We start from the raw sequence: 27,203 nt of genomic DNA, 5'->3' as shown, positions 1-27,203 counted from the left end.
CTTTCAAAGAAATGTTAGTATTTCGCCACTCCACAGGATTCAGCAACAAGGCGAGATTCTCCCAAGAATATTCCAACAGTCCTTGAAAAACTAAGACTGTCATAAAACCTGAGCATCTGGCAACTCTGCCACCATGAAGTATCCATATGGAAGAGACCAAAATGTGTCAAAGTACCCAAAACGATTTTGGAGAGTGTAGAAGATAGAATAAATAATTCAGTATCGTCAACACTTTCAACAGCAGGTAGTGGATATGCTACCTGCTTCTATAATGTGCCAGAATGTAACATAAGTGTGTGAGGCTGTGTGTGTATGTGTGTGTGAGAGAAAGGCAGAAAGAATATGAGTATACATGAGGCGAAAACTATTTTTATATAGAAATATTCCTTAGGTAGTTCTCTTGGTAGGGACATCAGATCTCTGTAAGTACAGGTTTACAGATATACAGAAGAAAAAAATAGAGTCAATGAAAATTTATTTTTAAGATAAACATAGCAACAGATATATTACTTCAGAGTCAATGAAAAAAACTGCATTAACTTAACATTATGGTTGAAATTGTATGTGCAAAAAAACTCAGAAAATCCAAAATTATGGTTCCCTCAGCAACCATAACTGTGTCCTCATGCATATATGAGTATTTTGCATTACTGTAATGATGATACATTTCAGCCTTAATATCAGTTTATGCAACGTGACTGAATTAGGATTCTTTGGGGAACTATAAAACTTTGAATTTCTGGACTTTTGTGAATGTAAAATCTTAACCATAAAGTTACATTAATATAGGGTGGGGTTTTGCTTTTTATTTTCTGGAATTTAAAAAAGTAATTAAGAATGAATGGCTGACACTATTAAAGTAGTAAAGGATTGGCTGACTTGTAATAATACCAAAAAACTTGATACAGAGCCTAATTCCTTAAAATAGGGATACACAAACTACAGACAAAAAGAAACATCCCTCTGAAGATTAATCGAAGGCAAGAACAGGCAAGACATTTTTCCAGGAGTGAGTAAGTTTACTTTTTCTACAAAATGTTAATTTCTTATTAAAAGGTACTTTCATTCAATTATATTTCAACATGAATATGAATACCAATAGCTGAAATAATTCTCTTACTACACATTCCTGTGTCTTATCAAGAAAAGAGGGAGTATTAAAATGGTGCCCTACATTTCCAAGAGCGAAGCCGGCTAAAAGCCAGTTTTCCTTCTCATGGCAAGACATAACCTATAACCTGTATTACTGCCACTAGGGACTTTTTGATCATGGGCTGAGGCTCTTTCAAAATAGAGTTCAAAAAGAAATAGATACACACTAATCAAGTTAAGCTTAAGAATGAGGTAACTGTTCTACACAATTACTTAGTACTATACAGCCATGGAGTAGTTGGGAGATGAAGTAAAGAGCAGGGGCATAATGAGTTCAGGAGAGAAGAGTCATAAGCACATTTGCTTAGGGAAAAACTACAAATACTTCCATTGTGGTACCATTTTCAAATGGCTTCACAGAACTGATCAGTGGTTTTTCAACAAAGACATTCTGGACAGTCAGAAGAACCTGTAGAAAAAATCCAGAAGTAAAAGCGGTCAACATCCTTTTGGAGAACAAAGAGTTTAGCTGAAAAGGTAGTTCATAAAGAAGGAATTTTAAAAGGAAGAGCTGCAAATGCAGATTATATATATATACACATATGTATATATACACACACACAATAAAATACAATTTTATTTACATATACATATACATATATATACATACACATATATATAATATGTATATATATATGTATATATATATATACATATATATATATAAAGAAGACAAGGAGGACAAGACTTAACTGCAATGGACAGATAGTAGGAGGACACTCAAGGTTCACAGGCAAGGAGGCTATGTTTTGCTGGAAGAAGAGAAACAGAAAGCAAAAAGGATTCCACAACCCCCCACCCCCTCCGAGCAGAAGACACAGCAGAAGTAGTAAAGACTGAAGACAGGGCAATTAGTTAGAAGATTATTGTAATAATTCAGACATGTTGCAGCAAAGGCCTGAAAAAATGGGATAACAGTAAAACTTAAAAGGAGGAGAAAGGATTAGAAGGTGCTTGTGAGATTTTGAGATACAGGGACTGCTGGAATGATTGTGCCATTGATAAAATCATAAAATCAAGGGTGGTGTCTGCTATGAGGACAAGGAATGACTGAGTTAACTGATCAGTAAATCTTTGGTGTTGGGTATCAGGTTCCACAGAAATAAGCAAGCCCTTCAGCAAAAAGTTATAAAACAGTCTTGAAGATGCCAATTACAGCAATAATAACAATTCTATTCTTTATATCTGTGCAGTTGACAAACTCACACTTTCTCTCGCCCTCTCTCTTTTTACCCTACTAGGGTTGGGAAGGTAATGGTATCAGTTGTAGAATTAAGAAAACTGAGGCTCAGCCAAGATGATTCCTCATACAGGTATGACACATAGCTGGTGACACGGGTTTGGAAGTCTGGTATAGAAGTTCTTTTGAAATTATAGGGGAAGCCTGGGTGGCTCAGTCAATTAAGTGTCTGCCTTCAGCGCAGGTCATGGTCCCAGGGTTCCAGAATCAAGTCCCGCATCGGGCTCCTTGCTCAGTGGGACCCCTACTTCTCTCTCTGCCTGCTGCCCCCCCTGCTTGTGCGCATTTTCTCTGTCAAATAAGTAAATAAAATCTTTAAAAGAAATTGTAAATAAAGTCATCCAAAAATGCGAAGATAAAAAATAAGTGAGTTGTGTGCAGAGCCACAGGAAAATACCAAGATGGCAGAGCAGAGATTGCTCACTAGCCCAACAGAAGAGTGGAATGCCTAGGACAGTGCAACAGGGCCTGGCACTCAACAGGTACTCAATGCACCTGTCCCACAACAGCTAAAGAGGAGACAGCACTAAACAGGCTCTCTGTATCTGCAAAAGATGAACAGATTCATTCGCAAACTTTCTGAAAGCAATCACTTTCCTCAAAAAAATTCTTACACAAAATTCCAATATGTAAAATGCATAAAAACACTATTGAGTAAACCAGGAATAGGGGATCTAGAACATCACCTAACTTGAACTCTCTTCCTTCTCTTCATAAGTCTTCCTCTGCACATATATTATACAGCTGCCTCTGAAACAAACCAGTGCAATGCTCAGAGAAAATGCTGGAAATCTTTTAACTTGGTCGTAAAGGTGATAGAATTTGGGACCTCTGAGGTTGGCATGGAAGAAGTGATAGGTAACAGGTGGTCTGAACAAAATCAAATTAAAATCCAACTACTAGCCTGCCTAGACTTGATTTTTAACCAGACTTCCCCTTGCCATGTTCTTCCAGTAGCTGAGATCTTTCATTAATTCCTTCATGGATTTCTCCACAGCCAATAGCTTTCCTCAATTATGACTCACATCATCAGATCACTTGGACTTCTCAACTGTACACCATGGAAATGGCACATTTAATTGAGTTAAGTGCTTGCAGTTTTCTTGTTCCAGCAGCTGTCACAAAACCTCTCTACTTGCTGTGTCCTGTAACTGGCCATGCCACGTGATCACACATTTAAGTCAGTGAGAATAAGAATGGCAAAATGTCAGGAGATTGAAATTAAAGAATTGAATGCCCAAATTTGATATATGAGAGGAAAGTAGATGTATATTCTAATTACATTACTGATAACATGTATGGCAAAGAAGGGAAGGATCTGAATGATCCCAGAGTTGAAAAAAATGAAGGAATTATTGAGCCCCTCTTAACAGCAGACTCACACTGTTGTTCCATTTTATATAAATTGCAAATGAAAAATTCAGTCCAATTGGATAGTAAAAACAGTAATCATTATAAAAAACATCCAGCCCAACCAAGTAGTAAAAACAGTAATCATTATAAGATTTTATTATGGCAGTACCTTTATACAAATATGAAGTAATATATAAAGAAAATCACAGGCTGATTCTTGGATAATTTATTCAAGGAGTAAGTTATGAAAATTCATCAATAAGTAGAATAAATGAGGCAACTCAAAAACAGCTCACCATAGATTCTATTTATGCAACTCCAATTTTAATTTAGTCTGTATTGATGGACTCTTTTATTTCATGTGTTACAGTCATGTTCAACTAGACACAACATGCACTGCTTCTACAGCCTACACAGTACAGAGACGTCTGGACGTGACACAGACAGACGTTCCTTTTGCTTCAAGTGATAAATAGTTCAGTTGTAAAAAGGATTTTAAAAATTTAACAAAAATCAGTGAATAAATTTTTTAAAAAGTAACCACATGCATTACAATTTTCCTTTTACTCGCTTGTAATTTGTAATTTGTCTTTTGGAGAAACCATGCTGACATCGTCCTGGGTAGTCTCAGGTCTCTGCAAAAAAAAGCCGCAACAAAAGAGAATGAGACGGGTAGAGGCCTGGTCCCAGAGTGTCCACCACAGGAGCAGGGCCACCTCTAGCACCTGCCACCTAAGACAGTGAGCCAGTCAAAGGAACTAAGTGCAAAGGGCATAACTTGGGCAAGACACAGGTTGAATGCAATGAATAAAGAAGAGGAAAGTCTAAGAAGTCCCACTCAGAACTCAGGAGGTGACCCTGCAAAATCTTACAGAGGTCAGATGCCAAGTCCGACTAGGAACATGCGAGGCATAAAATTGGCAGGACCTAAGAAAGGGGTAACAAAGGTCCAGAAGGGGCCTACAAGATGAAGGGGAGTCATCCAGGGAAAGAGGGAGACTAAGAACAGGAAACTTGGCCATGTCCGCTAAAACTGGCAATTAAAAAAAGAGGAGAGAGGACAGGAAAGCAGGAAGTGAGGGTCTGGGGCTGATCCTATGGCAACTGGCAGTGGAGGGACCTGCAGGAGGAGTCGTCTAAACAGCCATGCACAGCAATCCAGTGTGTGGGATGGAAGACGTCCTTTCCAAGTCCCATTTAATTAGCGGCTCTGAGGCGAAGGGTGTGTGGGCCGCCCAGGTGAGCATGGCTCGTACAGCGCAAGGAGGAGCCTGTAGACCTGACTGTGCCTAGCTAAGGAAAGCGCAGGCTTGATCGGACCGAAGGGTGAAGAGAACCACCGAAAAGAGAACAATGTTTCTAGATTATAATACAGGAACTTGATAAAAACTACACAGCAAACCCAGAATATGAAAATAGGGATTTATCTGAAAAACAACTGAAGGCTCTATTTTTACAAAAACAAGGATCTTTAATAATAAGAATAAAACTAAAACTTCTTCAAGTACAAAATTACAAGTATTTGTGATTCCAAGTACTCTATTTTTATAAAAATAAGGATCTTCAATAATAAGGATAAAACTAAAACTTCTTCAAGTACAAAATTACAAATATATTCCTTACACTCTCCTAAGCACATAGGAGAAGAATATAAGGAAGTAGGATTCTAAGGTGTAACAGCTGCTGGGTTTATGGATTTTCATATTTGATCTCCAAACCATATAATCGTGTGATTATATGTTATCTTTATAATAAAAAAGTGAAAGTATTTGATAAAATAACTTTTAATAGCAGGCATGTCTAGTACCTTTTGAGTTATTTGATTATAGTTAATTTCTGTTTACAGTATATTTCTTGGGTAAAGAGCAAAGAACTCACATAGGCTGTTGCACACTGACATCCTTATAAAATCTCCAAAAATGAGTAATTCATACACATAATTTGTATAACATTATCAGGTAGAGTTAACCTAAAGAAACAATTTAAAATTTTCATTTTAAAAAATGTTTTTCATTTTTAGATATAAGACACTGTGCTAATATCACCTTTATACAGTAGTAGGGAAAATTAAACCAAAAGAATCTTTGTACTGTGTTGCAATGCAAATTTTTTTTTGTTTTAAGATTTTTTTCATTTAAGAGAGAGAGTGAGTGAGTGAGCAAAAGGAGGGGGAGCAGCAGAAGGACAGGGAGAAGCAGGCTCTCCCCTGAGTGGGAAGCCCTATGCGGGCGGGGCTCAATCCAGGGACTCTGGGATCATGACCTGAACAAAAGACAGACACTTAACCGACTGAGCCACCCAGGCACCCCTGCAATGCAAATTATTTAGGAAATAGTGCTAAAGACTGTGTGTTTTTAAGGGGCAAGAATCATGTCATCTCCATATTTTACAAAATTCCACAATATATAGATAGCCCGTTTACCAGCTGTTTTCACTAACACTTAAACTAGGACTGTGATTGAGAATGTGGATTCTGAAGGCAGACCACCTGAGCAGCATGCCCCTGACTAGTAAGGCAGACTACCCAGGGCTACCATGGGATCTGAGGGCACACCACCAGCACCTGCCACAGAAGCGGAGAGCACACCACCTGCTCCACCAACTACTAGCTATGTGATCTCGGGCAAGGTTACTTACTCTGTTTGCCTTAGTTTCCATATGTGATGAATGCGGTTATAACTACTCTTCTAATGTGGCGGTGCGAGGATATGTGAAGTATTTAGAATAACGCTTCACATACTGTAAGCCCTACGGAAGCAATGGAGACTATTTGCCATGATTATTGATCAATTCTGCTTTTGGAATGAAATTCCAACTAAATGATGAATCAAAGTTCAAAATACTGCATCTTGGAAGTTTCCTTATTCACCACTCTATAGTTTATACTCGCATATTTTTGTTTTCATCATACAAGATGTCACTTACCAAAATTATCATTGGAAAACTCTCACAAACAAACAGCATTAGACTTAATAACTCTTGATCTTTAGGCAAAAATCATTTTCCGGGGCCACTGCAGTTAAGTAAGCCCTAGGCTTCCTAGAATCTAGTGAAAGAACATTTTGTCATTCTTCCTTCCAAACACAGTGTGTGAGAATCCAATTTGGTTAAATTTTGGATTGCCGGCAATTGTAAGCTCATCTGGGAGTAATTTTTCTCCCTGGATGACTTGAGCTTGAGCTGGGAGAGGAAAAATTAAATTCTTTTTATTGCCAAAATCGTTATATGGACTGCCTTTGAAGTCTTTTGCAACGAATACAGTGTCCCGTGTATACCAGCCACCCAATTCTCAGAACTCCAAGTTAGTGGTCTATCAATTCATATTTTATATGCTACTTTGGTGCTAAGATTAACTTGTTGGGGGGGATAGATAACATTTTTAAAAAGATTCTGATTAGGTTCATACTTCAGTTCTTTAAAGTATGGTCTAGGTCAGATCAGAGTTAACCAAATTAAACAAGGTTAAGTAGAGCTCATTTCACATTTTGGTCGGTGGTAGTTTGCTCAGTATACACTTAGCACATTCGTAGCGATCATGAACATGATGCTGATACTAAAGAGAATACATACTCTCAGAATTTCAGGCTATCTATTATGCTCATGGCTCCCAGATTTAGGTTTCAAACCTAGACTCCTCACTCAACCTTCAGATATACAACTGTCTGTGGGAAATCTTCATGTGGATAGCCCATCGGCACCTCAAATTCAAAAGGTCCAAAGCAGAATTCATCATCTAATTTAATATACATGTTCTTTTGCTGGATTAATTATTGCAGCTAAAGGCAGAACCATCCACCAAACCAGAAGCTCCCTTTGACGCACTGTCCCTAAATTTCCATAAATAACTTAATGAATCCTGCCGATTTTATTTCCTGAATATTTCTCAACTCTGTCCCTTCAAGTTCATCCTTATTCCCTTTTACTTAGTGAAGCCTCATCTACTACGAAATCCACGTAACTAACCTTCCCATTCCCAAGCCTGCCTTCCCAGCAAGTTCATCCTACAGAAAGTTGCAGAAGTCACATATTGAGAAGCAAATCCAGCCATGCCACTCCGCTGTATAAATCACAAGTCCTTTCAATTAGTATGTGAAATGTCCACCCAGATCTGGTCTCCACTCAGATCTACAAGCTCATTTTCTGCCCTGATCTATTTCACAATGAGAACTTCAAGTATAATGAAATGATGATGACTCCTTACATGAACCAGCCTTCCTTTTAGCTCTATGTCTCTGGTTATTGCTATCCATTTGGCATAGTATGCCACTGTCTCATACTCCCTTCCTCAAAGCAACCTAATAATTCTTTTGTAAAATCATCTACGAAGCAATTTTCATCACCCCTCCAAGAAGGCTTCCTAGATCCTTCTACTAACACCCAAGTTAGATTATGTACTCCTCTTGAGTGTTTGTGTATCTTTATACTTATCCAACTATAATATATAACTCATTTTTTAATTATCTGTCTTCAACTAATCAATAAAAATCATGGAGGTGACTTTTTTTTTTCTTATTTGCTGACCTTCCTGTCCTCAATTCCTGCCTGTTCATAACTAATATATTAAGCAATGAATATGTGTATGTGTATATGTGCATGCACATGTGTGATCTTCGACTCCTTAACTTTGGTTGCATTAACATATATTATATATTCACAAAATGAATACAAATTAACAGAAGTGGACACACAGAACTTTTTGTGACAGCATTTGCTTGATAAACAGCAGAGAAAAACCTACAAATTTTTCATTACTTCCTCTCTAGTTATGTGAAACTGATTTTATCTTCTATTTGAAGATTTTATTTATTTATTTACTTATTAAAGAGAGAGAGAGAGAGAGAGAGAGAGAACACATGCACACAGGAGAGGGAGCAGGAGAATCTCAAGCGGACTCCTTACCCAGCATGGAACTAGACACAGAGCTGGACCTCCTGACTCTGAGACTAACCTAATGAGCCTCCTAGGTTCCCTTTGTCTTCTATTTTAATAGTGATTCTAACATTCTTCAGACCCCACAGTGGTTTCTAGATCTTGCTTATCACAACCAAGTGCCCTGCCATTCTCTTCATCCTCTACCCTGTGCTACAGTCATGCCAGACTCCTCACCACTGCCCCAATACACGTCTGTGCCTCTACCTCTGCATGAAGAACCATTCCCTCTCCTGTTCTCCTGGGAAACACATACTTCCATAAACTCCATGTGTGCCCTGGACACTTGAAGTCGTTCTGTCTAGTTTTTATTTTCATAAATCTCTGGGCATCACTCTGGCATAGCATTCCCTTTTCATTCTGTGTACCTCCCAGGCTGCACAGTAAGCACCCCTTCCTTGGTACATGCAAAATGCCTATGACAGAGATGTTCCATAAGGATTCATTTAATATAGTCTAGACAAATTTGTTTCTCCTCCTATTCCTCTCCATTAGGACTACTGAAAGGACTTGTCTTTGGCCACATGCTCTCCCCCTTAAACAAATATTCTCTATGAAAATTCAGTCATCCTTACAGCTTCAAGAATAATCTTCAGAGACAGATCTCCAGCTTTTATATACCACCTGAACTCTAGTCCACTTCCTGCAGCCCAAATATACCTACACAGAGACCATGCTATTACTTTACTACTCGGTACACTAACATTGACTAATCCATCCCTTTCTTCCCCCATCATTCCTTGCCCATCTCACTTCACTCTTTCTGTCAAGAGCATAGTATTATGCTAGATCCCTAGGGTAGGGTTGAAGGCATATTTCATTATGCCCTTCCTCATAACTCCTATAACAAAGTATCACCAAGGTTTGCTAATTTCTACCACAAATAATATGCTAAGTTTTGCCTCTTCTCCCCACCCTCCAACACTGAGTTTTCACCAGCTCAGACCACAAAAATTGAGTACCTTCTTAGATGATTTTTCCTGTCTTCAACTCCTTTCTGAGATATTGCCTCCATGTTAATCTTAGCAAAATATACTTTGATTAATTAACCTGCCACACCCTCTGGCTCTAAAGAAAATGAGAACAAGGAGCAATTTAGGTTATTAAAAAGCAAAACATCAAGTAACCCTAATCCTCAAAATCCTCCAAATTAAAGCCCGGTTAATGGGTAGAACTCTGGATTTCTTGCATTTCCGTCTACTACTTATTTCATCATTTAAACTGAGGGAGTTACTTTCTGAGAAAAGTCTCGGTCCTGCCAGCAGATCCTTCTGCAGCTCAAGGATATAAGCCAGATTTTTACTTTTATAACACAACACCATCTTTGGCAACTACAGAATTAGGAACTGTAGCATATGGATCTTCTTTCAGTCAACACAGAATACCAATACCTCAGATACGTGTTAATGACCTGAAGATTATTTGCCCTAATACAGACTAAAATATTTATAGATGAAATAATGATACATGAGATTTGCTTCAAAATAATCCAGTGCGGGAGAGGGGAGGACAAAATGGAAGAGAACCACAGATAAGATAAGATCGATCATGAGTTGATAATTATTGAAGCTGAGTAATGGGAAACCAGAGCTTCATGATATTATTATCCCTATATTTATGTTTAAAATCTTTCCATAGGATGTTAAAATAAATTTGCAATCAAATGCTATAAAACATTATCTGTATTTACCATGGATAATGGGGCCATAGCTGATCAGTTTCTTCTACCTATCTAAATATTCTTCTCAGTTTTCTAAAATGAGTAAGACTTAACTTTAAGAAAATTATAAAATCTAATGTTTTAAACTATCCTCTCTGCATCAGTTAACATTCTTCTTGCTCAACTAATATTTGAAAAGGATGTGTTAGTTATTCATTCTTTAGAATCACTGAAACTTTATCATCTTATCAAGTGAAAGAACCATTAAGCTATGTCCCTATACTCTTTTATTCTGGTACACCGTAGAACTATCTGCATAAGAAAAATTATTAGCTTATTCTTGCCTTTTACTGAGAGATGCTCTGTGAATTAACGTAACAGAAAATATAGCCACATTTTTTGGGGAATTGCAGCAAAAAATATCTATTATTATAGTCAATGCTCCTTAAAATAAAGATCTACCCAATGCACTCCACTTAGAAGTATGATTTTTAACATAAGCTACACATTAGAATCACCTCAGAGATTTTAAAAATCCTGATGCCTAAGTCACACCTAAGACCAATTAAATCAGAATTGGAGGTGGTGATATTCAAGCATCAGTACTTTTTAAAGTTCCTAAGCGATTTTAATGTGCAGCCAAGGATGAGAAATATAGTTTTAAAATTATATAAACCAGTGATATTTTGTTGATTTTTTCTCATGGAAACTTTCAAGCATACACAAAATTGACAGAATAATAAGTCCCATGTAACCAACACACAACTTCAACAGCTATCAATATTTTTGCTAAGGTTAGTTCAACTATTCCTCCCACTTCATTTTTTCTTTATTTATTTTTTGCTGGACTATTTTAAAGCAAATGTCAGACATACAATCATTTCATCTTACAATACTTCAGTATGCAAACATTGTTTCTTATGATTAACTGACTTAATTCCTTTTTATTAGACAACAAGAGGCCTTTGATGAGCTTAGATTCTGTTCAAATAGATTAAGTTTCCTGAAATTAGAATTTCTAAAATAGCCATGTTTCCTTTATCCCTCTGTTGTAACTTGGAATTTTATTTTTGCTTTTGTTTTAATGGTTTTCAGCTATATTGTATACCTGCCTTTTAATGAAAACCAGATCTTCTTTGATAATGGGTTTTGAACATATCTTCATATGACTTTCCTCTCAAGATTATATACAGTATCTATTCTGCCTATTATATCATGTCAAATGTTTGACTTCATTCATAGCGTGTATTCTTCTTCATTATAAAAGTAATGTATTTTCATTACAGGATAAAAGAAAGATACAGAAGCAGAAAAAGGAGGGAAGAATAACATCACTTATAATTCTACAACCTATACATAACAATATTTTACATTTTGGATATTTTATCCCAGATTTTTTCTAAACATACAAACACATTTTACAAAATTGAGATTTTACTATATGTATCATTTCCATAATGTGATTTTTAAATAATATTTTCATGAGCTTATTCCCAAGTCTTTAAATCTTTAAAAACATGATATTTAAGGGCTATTGAATTAATATTCCATTACATGAATGTCTTTGGATTTACCAAACTATTCCCTTATTATTGGATAGTTGGATTTCTTTCCAGTGATTACCCATAATGCTTTGTTGATAATTCTAATGCTCCTTTTGTCAAGAATGGGAAAGGGTGTAAGATTTTGCCCTACCTGGAAGTTAACAAGTGTGCATGCCACAGTTTCCTGGATGTTGGCTGCAGACATGACATTCCTGTGTCAAACAAAGGACTTACTGCTTAGGACACAGTAAGCAGCATGAGCTTCATTTCGTATCAGTCCTCCTCGGTCCCCAGGCCCATCAGGGTCATGTTGAGGAGCCCAGATGGATGATACACAGAGAATGAATTTGCATCACAGCTAAGGAACCCTGAGCTTAGGAAACCCAACCTTCCATAATGAGCTGCAAGCAAACTTGTCAAACTTTGCTCCAAAGGGAGACATTATTATACTGGACAATAAATAAACCATCCATCCAATCAAAGGAGAGATATTATGTCTATATGCCAATGCCGTTATGCTATGCAAACTTCTTTGAAAAAGTAGTCCAGAACAATAAGGCATTTTTAACGCCTGCAAGCAAGACATACTGAAATGTGGGGCACATAGAAAATTGCCTCCCAAATTCCTTAGGACAAATATTTAGTGTGATTACTGAAATTCCTGATACAATATTTTTTCTATTATTTTCTAAAAGACTGAACTGCTTTATACTCAACGTCGATAACATATGAATGCCTCTGCTTCCCTTTCAAAAGCTTCCATGATTTTAACCTTCTTAACTTCTCCTATTCTACTGTTCCCACCGAATATATCACATTAATTAGAGACAGAAGAGCATACTGATTAAGGAGAGATTCTGCAACCAGAAAGCCTGAGTTTAAATAGCAGTATCACTATTTACTAGATGGGAAACTTGAAATGAATCACTTAACAAATTTGTGTCTCAGTTTTTTCAACTCAGAAGTGAAGATAATAATCACCTTATTAACTATTAATATAATTATAAAACGTGTTAATACACGGAGAGCACTTAGAACAGTGCCTAGAAGGCAGTAAATGCTATTACTACTATGCCTGGCTGCTCTTCTGTGCCCATCCCAGTCCACCCATTCTTCAAAGTTGAATAAGATAACAATGCCTCCATAAAAACAAATGATTTTTCCTGTTCTGAACTACAAGTTGTACTCCATACCTCCAGACCTTCTCACTGCATAGTATATTCAGAGGTCTGGACTAAACATATGACTTTTATTTCTAATGCTTCATAACTTTGACCTGAATGAAAGTATTAGAAGGCTTGTAGTTTTTACAAAACTTTCTCAATCCTACTGGTGTCAAAATAATGCTGCCCAAACTCTGATTACTGCAAATAAAAATCTTTATATATCAATTATGCAAAAAAACTGAAGTGATTTTTTAAGGGAGTAAATCAATAACTTTCTTTGTGTTGATAAGCAGTCAATTAAAACACTGCTGGATATTTCAATATTTGAATGAAATATTTTTGAGCAAATGTTTCCTGTATTATATCAAGATAGTAGAAATCATAGCCACTCAAACTGCTAGAGCAATATTAAAATTCAGCATGATACAGGTGACACCAAATTGAACCAGGACTGAAATTAATAAGGTGTGAGACCAAATAATTTGTGGAATAGAGCCATTAGGCTGGACAAAAACCAGGTTACAAATGCAGAAAACTTGCAATCTCCTAAAATAAAAACATGTACAAGGTAGCATCTTCATTGTAGTGGGCATTTTGAAAACCAGAACCACTTTTTTTTTTTCTTTTTTAAGACTTATTTATTTATTTAAGATAGAAAGATAGGGAGGGAGGGCCTGAGCGAGAAGGAGAGAGAGAATCCCAAACAGGCTTCATGACCAGTAGGGAGCCTGATGCAGCCCTTGATATCACAACCCTGTATCATAACCTGAGCCAAAATCAGGAATCAGATGCTTAACTGACTGAGCTATCCAGGCATCCCAGAAGTATAGTTATTTTTTAACACAAAGTTAAAAACAATATTATGATTCTAAACAATACACCTTACAATATTATGTGTCACCAGAGTTTGTGCCATAATTTAGTATATTTAACATAAAATTAAATATTATAGAAACATTATGAGATGGGAAGCACAGTATTATTTTTTTCCACTCACACATAAAGAGCTGGGACCCCAAACAACAAAATAAAAATATTTTTGAAACTAAAATATGGTTGTATGTAGAATGTTGAAAATCATGCTAAATATAATTTTAAATAATTTAAATTACTTAAAGTCAATTTGTTTTATGTTATTTAAATAATTTAAATTAATGTTATTTAAATATTTAACATACTATTCTCAATTAAGTATAAAACATGCAAGTTATTATCTCATTAAAGGACTGCTTAAGCCCTGTTAAAAGTTGTCTTATAGAAGAATAGAGTGGTACATGAGAATATTCAAAAGAACTGAGATATATGTTTTTGACTTGTTTGCCACATCTATAAGTAAAGTAAGGATGTACAAATATGTACACATATCAGCCCAGAAATGGGGGAACAATGAATGTACTCCTCACCCAAGATTTTGACCCTGGAGGAATCAAAAATTTAATGGAAGAAGAGTTGGGAGAATAAATAGTACCCCAAAAGACAAAGTTTCTTGCTTGCTTCCTCTTCTCTTCTTAACTCTTTCTTTTCTCTCTTGGGTAATACTCTTAATTTTACCTGTGGGTTTCTCTGCTTTTTTGTTTTGTTGTTGATGTTGTTTTCATTTCTGAAAAAATACATTGGTTTTAGGGGCGCCTGGTGGCTCAATTGTTTGAATGTCCAACTCTTGATTTCAGCTCAGGCTCTGTACTCAACACAGAGTCGGTTTGGGATTCTCTCTCTTCCTTTCCCTCTGCCCCACACTCAAATAAATAAATAAATAAAATCTTTAAAAAAAATACATTAGCTTTAGATGTATAATATAATGATTAAACATAATACAAAAAAATCACCAAACTATATCTAGTTAATATCCATTACTATACATAGTTACAGTTTTGTCTTTCTATGATCTTTTATGATCTAGTCTCTCAGCAACTTCCAAATACACAATACAGTATTATTAAATATAGTCCCAACACTATACATTATGTGCCCAGGACTTATCTGTTTTATTTTGACCATGTTTGTTAACTTTGTTTTAAGTGATATTTTTGGGTATAGAGTTTTAGGTTGCTGGTTTCAGGTTTCAGTAGTTTTCTTTTCAGGGCTTTGAAGGTATTGCTCTACTGTCTTCTCCCTTGCAATGTTTTCAATGAGAAATGTGCTGCTAGGTTGAACTCCGTTCTTCTGAAGTAACTTGTTGTTAAGATATTCTCCTAAATACTATTATAGACAACAGATCCTAAAGTGCCCCCCGCCCCGATCTCACCTCCTTGTATTCATGCCCTGTGTAATCTCCCCGTTTGAGTGCAGGAAGGACCAACCACTTGCTTCTAAATAACAGAATACAGCATAGGCGACAGGGTGTATCTGCTTATACTATGTGAGACTATATCACCTTGCCTTCCAAGAAGACTTTCCCATTATGGTTCCAAGGATATAAACAGACATTAGGATGACCCACATAGCAAAAGAATGATTGTCCTCTGGGCAATAGACACAAGAAACTGAAGCCCTAGTCTAATAGCTGACAAGAAACTGAATACTACCCACAAGCATATGAGCTTGGAAGCAGATCCTTCTCCAGTTGAGCCTCAGTTGAGACCACAGCCCTGACTGAATCATGAGGTTTTCTAGTCTGGCTGTGGGAATGCACATTATTTCTTGCCTTTTATGAGCAATGAGCATTGTTTTTAATCATCTCAGATGGTTCTTTCTCTGGTCTTGAGAGTTTCATAACATGCATGAACTGTTCTGTCCTCAGATGAATGCTCAATTGGGACCCTCTGCAGATCTCGAGTTCTTTCTTTCAGCAGCTTTCTTTATTCCAGTACACTGGATTTCTTTCTCCCCATCTAGACTTTTACCTCTATCTTCTCAACTCCATAGGTCTCCTAGTCTTTCCCTGGATTCCTCTTCCCTATATCAGGGCCAAGAAACTCAAGGCAAAAAGCCGGGACAATCAGAAGGTCCACCCTATCTAACTGCCTTCTCTCAGGGATCACTGCCCTTTGCTGGTTGATGTTACATTTTGAATGTTTTCACATACTTTGTCCACTTCTTTGTTTCAGGTGGAAAAGCAAATTCAGTTTACTTCATATTGATTGAAAGCAGAAGTCTTCCAACAAATACATTTAGCCATAGAACTAACATCAAAAGAAATACAGGAATTGGGGTGGCAAAATAGAACATAAAAGATCTTTATTCTGACCATGAAGATAAAATAAAACTGTAGAAGGAAAAGTAAAAGAAATTTGGGAAGTAGAATAAATTCACCAATTGCCTTAACCATAATAGTTGGTAGTCTTCAGATACTATTGAAAGATTACAAATCAAACTATAGAAGTATATGCATATTTAAAGACTATATCGGTAAAAAAAAAAAAATAGTAATGTTGACCTGAAATCAGATGATAGAGAAAGAGCAATGGATGAGTGGGAACATATTAGTTTTATCATTATTGATTACAAAGAACTAATAGATACTAACTAAAAATTAGTAGGGGTGCCTGAGTGGCTCAGTCAGTTAAGCGTCTGCCTTTGGCTCAGGTGATGATCTCAGGGTTCTGGGATTGAGCCCCACATCAGGGTTCCCTGCTCAGCAGGGAGTCTGCTTCTCCCTCTCCCTCTACCCTGCCCCTCCACTTGTGCGCTCTCTCTCTCTCAAAAAAAAGAGAAGAAATAATTAATGACCTTAGGGTGTTATCAAAAGATTTAATTATGAAGGTAACCAGTAAAAGTAAAACTTCCTAAACATCAAAAGAACTACACACATACACACACACACACACACAGTTCTGTAGAAAAAAAAAAAAATTACTGTTCAGAGGAGGTAGAGAATCTAAAAAAACAAATCAAAACAAACAAAAATAGATTTTCCCGAGACCGAGAAAGTTGCCTCCTAAAAATGATCCACCACCATCACTACAACACTACCACCATTCCAAGCCAAAAAAGGCACCAAGCTTGCATGATTTCACAGGGAAATTCTACCAAATTTTTCAAGAGAAGATAAGTCCATTTCTTTTTAAAGTGGTATTGATAAGGGGGTGGCGAACTTCCAAATTATTTTATTTTTATGAAGTGAGTATAACAAAACCAATATATAATAGATAATCTCACTTACAAATAGATGCCAAAATCTTGAATAAAATAGTAGCAAACAGAACTTAGAAAGGTATGAAGACAGTAAAACATCATTAACAAGATATCTTTTTCCTCAAAACACGAGCATTGTTCAATATTAGTAAATCAATGAGTCATCATTTCAATAGCTCTAAAGAGGAAAAAACAATCACATGACCATAAATAGGCATCTAACAAATTAAACAACTATTCATGATTTTTTAATTCAATAAAGATTGTTACTCTTCAAATAGGAATACATTTTTTTCACTATAATAAAATACATTCAGTTCAACTCGAAAGCCAGCTTCACACTTAAGATGAAACATTAAAGTCAGAAACAAGACAACAAAATACTTACTATCACCACTACTATTTAGCATTGCGCTTCAGGAACCAGCCGACAAGAATTAGAAGAGAGAAAAAGATGAAAGAAAAAAAATGTAAAGAAATAAGTAAATTTTAAAAAAAGAAAGAAAGAAAACAGAAGTAAATGTATTAGTATTTGTGGACAAGATTAGAAAGCTCAAGACCATCAACCAAAAACCTATTTATCAAAAAGAATCAGAGATTTGGTAAGCTTACAGACTACAAAATTGGTATGTTTTTAAATTATTGAAATATTTAAAATATTATGTTTGATGATATATATAGCATACATACTTATACCTACATATATGTGTATGTATATGTACATGTTTCTGTGTGTATTCATATATGTATATACAGCAAGCATTTAAGAAAAGATTGCATAAGCAGTAGTAGACATACATAGGTAAAGTTCCTAGGAATAAATTTAAGAAATGGGTAAGACCTCTATGAAGAAAATGCTAAAGTATTACTGAAGGAATCTGAAAGATTACTTGAAAAAATGAAAATCTGTACCTTTTCATTTTCGATAAGAAGAGTTTGGATGGGAAGAGTTAACATAAACAGACATCGATTCTCTTTGAGTCTTGATCACGATTTTAAGAAGGTTGTTTTTGCTTTTTTTTTTTTAAGGTTGTTTTTGCTTATTTTAAACTGGAAAAACAAATCCTAATTTCCATAGCTAAAGATCATGAGAAAACAATAGCCAAGATGTTGTCAGAGATGGTGGGTAGGGGGTAAGGGACAACCAACTGGAGGTGGAGATGGAGATTAACCTCACCAAATATTAAAAAATACTTTAAAGTCTCAAAAATAGCAAGTATAACATTAATTTAAACACAGACACAGTCCAGTGGAAAAGAAGAGCAGATCCAGAAACAGAATACATACAATGACTAAGCATATGATAAAGGTAGCCTCTCCAAACAAAGACGAACCAACTAATAAATGGTGTTGAGTCAGCTTGGTAGGCATCTGGAGAAAAAGTAAACTGGGATCCAGACCAGCAAGCACCAGGACAAATTTCAAATGATCCAAATGTTTCAGCATAAAAAAACATAACCACAGAAGTACTATAAACTGCTGAATGAACCCTACAAAATCACTTCCCCTTAGGTCACAGCTTGCTATCCAATGGAAATAAGTGAGCCACAGATCCAACTGATATATATAATTTAAAATTTTCTAGTTGCCATTTAGCAAAGCAAAATAAAGCAGATGAAATCAGTTTTAATAATACACTGTCTTTAATTCAATACATCTAAAATATTATCAGCATATAATTAATGTAAAAATTACCCAAAAAAATTTCATTATTTATTCAAACTAGACATTTTTAATTCAGTGGGTATTTTATAGTTATAGCTTATCTCAATTCAGAACTGCCACATTTCACAGGCTCAATAGCCACATGTGGCTGGTGACTGCCAAACTAGTCTCCAGGCTTAAGATGGGTAGACTAAGCTCCACAAAGGTAGGGAATACGGCTCTTTTGTTCACCTCAGTTTACCCAGTGCTTGTACAGTACCTGGCATTTATTTTTGTGAGACTGAGAAGGGAGGAGGGAAGAAGAGAAATGCATCCTGTTTGAGAATCAAAGACATTGGTATAATGAGGGGGGAAATAATTTGCTACATTAGAGATCTTGGGTTCAAGTCTTTAAAATTTCCTAATGGGTAACTTCAGCACAGCATACTTTTTCAAACCTATTGTATAAAAGAATTTTTATGCCAACCTACTCTTTAGGGTTTGCTATGAGGGAAAAAAATGAAACCATGTGGACATAAGTACATTGTGAGGCAGTATAAAAACGTCATCTACCATTACTCAGGTAAAGAACACTGTCCTATGATCACTGTCTCCAGAGGATACAAGCTTCCTGCTTTGAGGACTGTCACCATCTATCTCCCACCCATGCGCATGCAAGGTGAAATGCTGCAGCACGTTGCTCCGTATTCCATCCCTGGAAGAGTATTATTTTGATCTGTAAATTTATGTTCAGTGCCTCACCACTGTACCTCAGCTGTCGGCAGATAGAAGCCTCTTTGCCTTCACTTGACAAGGAGAGGCTTTCCTGAGGTGTCTCACACCCTTTTACCTTGTTGGGCTCCATTCAGTTTGCAGCATCTACTCACCAGTCAGCCTGTGATGTAGGCGAAGAACTGGTTACAAGAGAAAACCAGAAAAGGAAAGGTACCTGAAAGCCTAAGACGTTGCTCAGAGAAATGTGGAGACTGAAATGGATGGATTGGTTAGAGAGGAGCTCATGGAAGGCAAAAGAAAAAGAATCAAAAAGGAGCTTCTGATCAGGAAGTTTGATCCCATTTTGCCACATTTTCAGGGGTTTCTTGGGTCACCAGAAGGTTAGTATTCCATTCATCTTTCTCCCTGATCCCTAATTAGTAACTTCTGGCTGCTATGTAAAAAGTAGGAAGAGTCAGAGGAACACGTTATCTCCCCCACAAAGCTTCGCTGATTACTTATATCATCAAAGTTGGCATTTTGAAGAAGTGAATCAAAAAAATAGAAATACTTATAGTCTTTCAGATTACCCTCCACTGGCCAGAGTGCCTGAGCTAAAAGCCTCCTAGATTAAGGCCACTTTGACAGCAAGAGTACCAGTGTGACTTCTAGGGGAAACAATCCTCTCATTTTCAGGTAATAAAGTATATTTCTTTGTTGACAGTAGAGCACAAAAAGTGTAAGCCAGAAAACCTGGTTTTTCTTCCGCCTGCCACTTAAAAGTGGCCTATCTTTGCACAAATAACTTAATCTCTCTCAGCACATTTCCATATATGTTAGGTGAATATAATTATGCCTTGCTTATCCAACTGTTTTGAGACTATTCAATGCCACTTTGCTCCGGCTTTGCTATTACACAAAATGGTTACGGGAAGCTGGTATGTTACTACTGCAGCGATCTCTCACATGGCCTATAAATAAGCCATTGCTGAGGAACTTTAAGAAGATATTGGGGTAGTTTTTCTGTGAAAGAGTTGTAATCATACACATGTGATTTTATTATAGAACTGCATACATTCTAGTACATTCCATGCCAAGCCTCCAAATAGTGTTATGTTTCATCTCACATCACCGTTTTCTACTGTGGCTTAGATATCCTTTCCACAGCAGGTGTGTGATGCAATCAAGCTGAATGTTCCTAAAGGTAAGTAATAGCAGAAAAGTGAGCCATCCCTTTATTCCATACATATATGAGCACAGAAGGAGATGGTTCGAACCATCTTCATGATATGGGGCTAGGAATTCTGTCCTAACTTAAAAGTGAAACAGTCCTAATGCAAAGAAAGACTGGAGAAAGGGCTAAGCTTCATTAGACCAGAATCACCGACAGAACTCAGAGAGCACAGGCCATAGCCACTCAGTTTTCTAATTGTATTGCTTGGAAAGAGGCTAAACTTTAACAGATAAGGGTCCCCCACTTGCACCCAGGTTTTTCCTGTATGAAACTCCTAAGAAGGATTTAGTATTTAAGTTTCCTAGGAAGGGGGTCTTTGTTCCCACTAAGGCCTTAAGAATAATTTTAAAGAGGGACATAAAGAATGATAGGCAATTTTGTAGTTCTTTATTGTAAAATGGGGCCCCTATGTTTCTCCAGAAAAATAATTTCTCTTACTGTTCTCATTCACAAAAACTGAAGAATTCCCAGTGTCTGACTGAAGCAGCATAAGGTTAGGAATATTACTCAGTGGATTTTTTTCCTGCGAAGATGAAAGCATACAATGGAACAAAGAGGAAAAAAAAAAGATAATCTTAAAGCCACAGATAATGACCATATCTAATATAGAATTCTTTAAGAGAAGCCAAAAATGTACTGGAGGCTCACTGTTTGTTTCCTTTTCATTTGACTTTTCTTTTTTTCTCTTTAGTTAGAAGATATGCAATTTGATTGATGGTATTTTTTCCACATTGGTGACATTTTAAATGGAAACCAAGATTTTTTGGGGGTGGTTGTAATAGCTAGATGAAATCTTTAACAAGTGCCAAAATGTTTCATTAATGTAAGTCAGCCAAATAATCCTCTTGCGTTGTAAAAATATTTCTTTTTAAAAAATGCTTTCTGAACTGTTAAAAAATTAGAGCACTCTGAGTTTAGCTACAAGTACACGGGTTATACTGACTAATGTTGTACCTGTATTTCTTCAAAGCAAAGAGGAAAGATGATATGTTCTTGATGAAGTCAGATATGAAGTTCTATTGTTTTTATGTGAAGTAATTACTATTTTTAAATTTAGATGGCTATCCATAATCTGAGATTCAAACAAGTTGCTGTGTTTCTCATTCGAAACAACGGCTTGCCGTCATTAAGAGTCATAAGGTTGCTGCCTTTAGGTTTGCTGTATTTAGGTCATGATGGCCAATGACCAGCACAGATTCTCTTCTACTCTGTATACCAATGTTTCTGGTTGAAGTGAAGAGACAGTTCGTATCTGATTAGTGACAGCAATAAATGTGGGAGTTATTTAAAAGTAGGAAAACTGCCCTTCAGTCAACAGATAATGATATACTTAACAGTAAAGCAGAAAAGTACAGCAGTGCATTGGAGGTGAGAAATGGGGGAGCCTTAACTAACTTACAGGGAAATTTCCATAACAGATTCACTAGTAATGCTGATTTAATAACGATTTCCTGTCATGAACTATATTTATCATATACTGCTTCTCTGATGTGACATTGTATTTACTGTTTTTGAGAGCCATGTTTTTAATCAGATTAAACTCAAGGAAACCGATAGGTATCTGTTTGGCTCTTAGCTTTAGCTTCTGTTTCTTATTTAGTCACAAGACTATTATTTCTCGAATCTTTATAAACACATTTGCTGGGATTGCCACAAGAGTGCAGCTTATGTTGGTGAGGTCAGAAAAATGTGTGCCAGTGGTTTTCATGATCTATGCACAGAGTGCATTACAGAATTGTTTAATAAATTAAAGACAATGAATGCAAAATGTGTTCCTTTCCCCCATGGGATTAAGCATCTAAAAATACAATTTATTTTTATATTCAAAAAAATAGTTTCTTAGGAACTAAGTAACCAAGAAGAGTGTTCAAAGAAAAGTTGGTACAATAGTATTCATTATTCAAATGTATTTACATAAAGCTAAAATCTCCATTAATAAGCTTAATTTCCTCAAAGCTAATTTACCTAATAAGCAATAATAATTTTAATAATCTATATAACAGCTATGACATTACCTAAAATGCAGCATTCCAATATTATCAGTGAGTGTGTCAAGCTGAGTACCTGAAAGGGTTCTGGAGGACAAGTTTTCCTCTCTTCAAATAAACAGAATTAAAAAGGAAGTAAAGGCTGGCCTTCAACACTCCAGTCCTCAGCACATGACGTATGTTCTCAGGCTTAAATGGTTGCATCTTACATGCAACATGCAAAGCCACTTTAGTGCAGATGTAATGTTATTTTTTTCCATCCACACGAGTTGCCTGCTTTTTCTTAACGTAAGTAATTATACAGTACTTCCCTAGGTAAGTACCTGTGGCTTTGAAGCTTCCTCTTTAGAGTGTCTTCAAACTGCTGTAGGGAATGTATGAAAGACACCTGATTGGCTGGTAGGATATAACCGAGTGAACCAGTACTAAACTAAAAACCAGTGAGCGGCATCCACGGCATATTATCACATGCATTTTCATGAAGTATACATTATATGGGCAAAGAGAATAACTATTCCTCAATTATCTGTAATAAGAATAGGAACTCTTTGAGGCTGGTATTAATTAACGGTTAACAGGATTTCTGCTGAAGTTTTCTTGTAGGCATTATAACATCATATCTGAGTGTAAGAAGTCTAAGAGACATTAAAGTCAATGTTATTAATGAGATCCATTTTAATATCTTGTGGTTATATATAGATTCAGTCCACATTCTTCTTGCTTAATATTGATAAAATATTTCATGAGCAATTTACAGGTTGGGCTTCAGGTGAGCAGAAATAAATACACTATTTATAAGCACAAGATATACTTTTAAACCCACTTTTAAAATTTCCCTGGATCTTTCAACATTTGTTTGAAATCTTTACAAGATATTCATCTATTTGTGGCATCATATAGGTCTGTCTCCCCATCTGTCTATGTTTTTCATGAAGACTAGTATCTGGTAGATATTTTTTTTTTCTTCCCCACTTTAGTAACTATTCATTGGCCCATTACTATGCCAATTCTGTAGTAGTTGTCCGACAGCTTCTATCAACCACTTTTTAATAAAATACAAGCTTTCTTTTAAAAAGGACAAGGGGGCACATTATCAATGTATTCAACTTTGACTAAATTTAACTCTGTGTGGTTGGGAAATTAATGCCATCAAATTCTATTATTGTCACAATAAATACACTGGCAGCATGATGTAACTCAAATTTTAAAGACCAAATTTTCTAAGAGTAACATATATACGGTTATTCATCACAGCACTTCAGTATTATCCTCCCAAATGTAACCTTCTTCTCTTCCATGACCAGATTTGTGAAGAAATTCACATCTCACATGTACGGACATCGTGAAAAATCCTTTTTAAATAGGATATCCTGACAATATCTCTTCACCCCCACCCCAGACTTGGTAGCCTGACTCCAGCACAAACTCATCTGGTTTGACTAAAATCATTAAATCATTGCATTATTTGGCAGTGGTTTCCTCAAACGTGGTGCTTAGAGCTCATTGAAGCTCAAACAGTACAGGAAATGCAAATCATGCAAACCACCCTCATGATGGCGACGTACAGTGGCGTGATTGAGCGGCAGTACGCATGGCTCGTGGGCTGACCACATGAAAGGAGCCATTTAAAGACCAGATGAGCGAAAGCTGGGGTAAGTTAGAGAGTATGTGTGAGCTTCAAAGCTGGCAGAATAGCATCCCTATTTAAAATAGAAGGGGTTATTTATTATTATTTTTTATTAATAACACCTGCCCCAGTTCTTTACATTGAAGGAACTACGTGCAGACAGAGTGCACATGCACCATACTGCATAATGTGGACCAATCTTTGTTTTTTAAATCCCAGGTATGGTAGAGGAGCAGAGTACTTTCTATCAATTTTTCACAAGATTTTCTACAAGTGTTCATGATTATTGGGAACGTTTCCTTTCAGTGAACTTAGAGAAAACAGATAATCCAGCAATGCCATTATTTGCTCATAATTCCTAAAGTGGTGGTTAATTACCACATGTTAATAAAATTAGTTCCTCCAACAAAAAATAAGTAACTCTCAGAAATTCTTCAACAAAAGCCTTAGTAGCAATTCAGAATTTGCCAGTAAGAAAGTATTTGAATAAGACTTACATAGCAACTGGAACATAAAATGGCTATAGGAAGTTTTTGTTTACTTTTTTGGAACTGATTATTTTATAGATGTTTCTAACCTACCAGAAAGTACAGAAAATGTGACTGTTAAGAGAATAAATTTTATAACTCAAAATAATTAAAAGAAACATTCAATTTTGTTTGCTTAGCATTATAAATTATTTTCCAAAGCCCTTTAAATATCTGTTATTTCATTTGCATACAGACTTAAAGACACCAAGAATTCCATTAAAGCCCTGGCCCCTTTAACCCCTTCCCCCTATAGCTAGAACCTTAAATGAGTGAAGGAGGAAGTCAGAAGTTTAAATAACATGGGGAAAAGGATAATGCTTCTGGGGGTCTAGGAATCAGAAAACCTAAGCATAAATAGCCATGTGGACTAATCATTCTCTAAAACAGCTTTCTTATATAGGAGAAAGGTACAATCACCATCTTTTCTGACCGCTTCATAGTTTCAGTTGAAAGGGAATGGCATTGTATGTAAGAAGGGATGCAATGGGATGAAATAGTAAGTGAGAAAACTATACACTGCAATACAAATATAAAAAAATACTGTACCTTCTATATGCCCCATAGCCAGGTACCACATTAGGTTCCTTACATACATTATACTACAAGGTTTAAGTATATTTGTCCCATTTTTTTTTATTTAATTTTGGTTTTTCCGCATTCCAAGATTCATTGTTTATGAACCACATCCAGTGCTCCATGCAATATGCGCCCTCCTTAATACCCACCTTAATACACCACAACCAGGCTCACCCAACCCCTTAAGAGGCAGGAAAACTGAGGCTCTGAAAAATTAAGCTATTTCTCCCAAATCTTATGGCTAATAAATGACAACACTGAAAGTAAATACATTAGGCTATACATGGATCTGTATTGATAGACTTGGTAATTACCCACTGGGGGTCTGTATAACTCTTGATTAGCTATCATTTTAAAGAAAATCCAACACTGACACCTACAAAGTATAAGTAGAATTAAGTAATGAAGAATTTCTCTAACTTTTCCATCAGAGACACCAGCTAGAAAGCTTAGATGGTTGGTATTTTGAACTGGCCCAAATTAATCCATCATGTCCACTTTCTTCTTAATTAATGCTTAACACAGGCAGTTGCTACCCTGTTTGACAACTAAAAAGAGGGCTAATAACCATAATTGCCTTTGAAGTCCCCAGAGCCGCTGCCTTAAAATGTTAAACATTGGTTGGTATTAAGAAATTCTCACTGAATGCAATAGGAAGAGGAAGGTTTAAGAAACTTCTGATTGCCAACTGTCTTCCTTTCCAAGCCAAGGAGAGCCACTTAAATGTACAGTCACTAACAAGCAAGGCTTAATTATTTATTTTGGTTTTTTCTTTTTTTTTTGAGTTGTCTTGTTTCTAGATAGCTTGTAAAAGCCAGTGGGAGAAAACAGGTTAGATTATATTTTAAAATAAAGTAAAATAGAAATTTACGAGCTTATAATTGCTTATATTTATAAAAAGGGAAGGCAAAGACATAAGAAAGGCAATCCATAGAAAAGAGCATGTAGTTACATACAAGTGATATGCAGGCAAAATGATTTTGTCAGAGCATCCAGTACATAAAGAAATTCAGTCACAGAACCAACTCAACAAGAGGTATTCTAATCAATTGAGATGTGACACTCATTCACAGCTAGAAAAGCCATCTAAGAGCCAAAGCCATGTCAGAACCCAGAAGAGGATGGACCAATACAGTAGACAGGAATACCGCATTCCTCCTTCTGCCCTCAGCCCTGGAAGGCATCAAAGAGACACAAAATTTTGATCCATCTAGAGGAAGTCTAATGTATGAATACTATGCTGTAATCTGGAGGTCAGAGAATCGAAAGCCACCATTTACATCATGTCCTGTGTTATAGGAAACAGAAAAACCAGGCATCGAGGAGCCACAGATTCAAGGATCTGAAGACTGTGACTACAGTGGTTGGAAATCTCACCTTGTAAAATAAATTTAAAGTTGCATTCTGAGAGGAAAGTACTGATGTGGCCTGAGTCAAGAAGTAAAGTATGCAAAGAAGTGGATCTGAAAAAAATTTGAAATTTCCAGGTAGGACTAGACTAATAAGTGGATTTGTGTGGGTTTTGTTTTCGTTCGGTTTTGAGTTCATTCCTTTTCAAATTTCCCATGACAATTCTCAACAATCCCACTGTCAGTCTTTCCAGTTGGAAAATAAACCTGAATCTGCTTTTCTTGGTGTTTGAGACTGTTTTCTTTCTATTTGCCTTCAGTGACAAGAGAACAATATTGCTGATTAATTAAATCACCCCTTATCTTTGCTTTTAAATTATTTCAAATTCTTTCAGTATTTATTTTCAAGCTTGTTATCGATTT

At 36.2% G+C, this 27,203-nt stretch overlaps 1 protein-coding gene across 5 annotated transcripts in view; it reads right to left on the bottom strand.

Annotated features, from left to right (window-relative positions):
- Window positions 1-27,203, bottom strand: part of GTDC1 (glycosyltransferase like domain containing 1) — a 425,334-nt gene that overhangs the window by 243,757 nt on the left and 154,374 nt on the right. The window lies entirely within an intron of this gene.

The sequence above is a fragment of the Lontra canadensis genome, unplaced genomic scaffold (genome assembly GCF_010015895.1).
Source record: "Lontra canadensis isolate GAN:19392208 unplaced genomic scaffold, GSC_riverotter_1.0 scaffold11, whole genome shotgun sequence".
Taxonomy (NCBI): domain Eukaryota; kingdom Metazoa; phylum Chordata; class Mammalia; order Carnivora; family Mustelidae; genus Lontra; species Lontra canadensis.
This window is presented reverse-complemented; position numbering and strand designations above follow the sequence as displayed.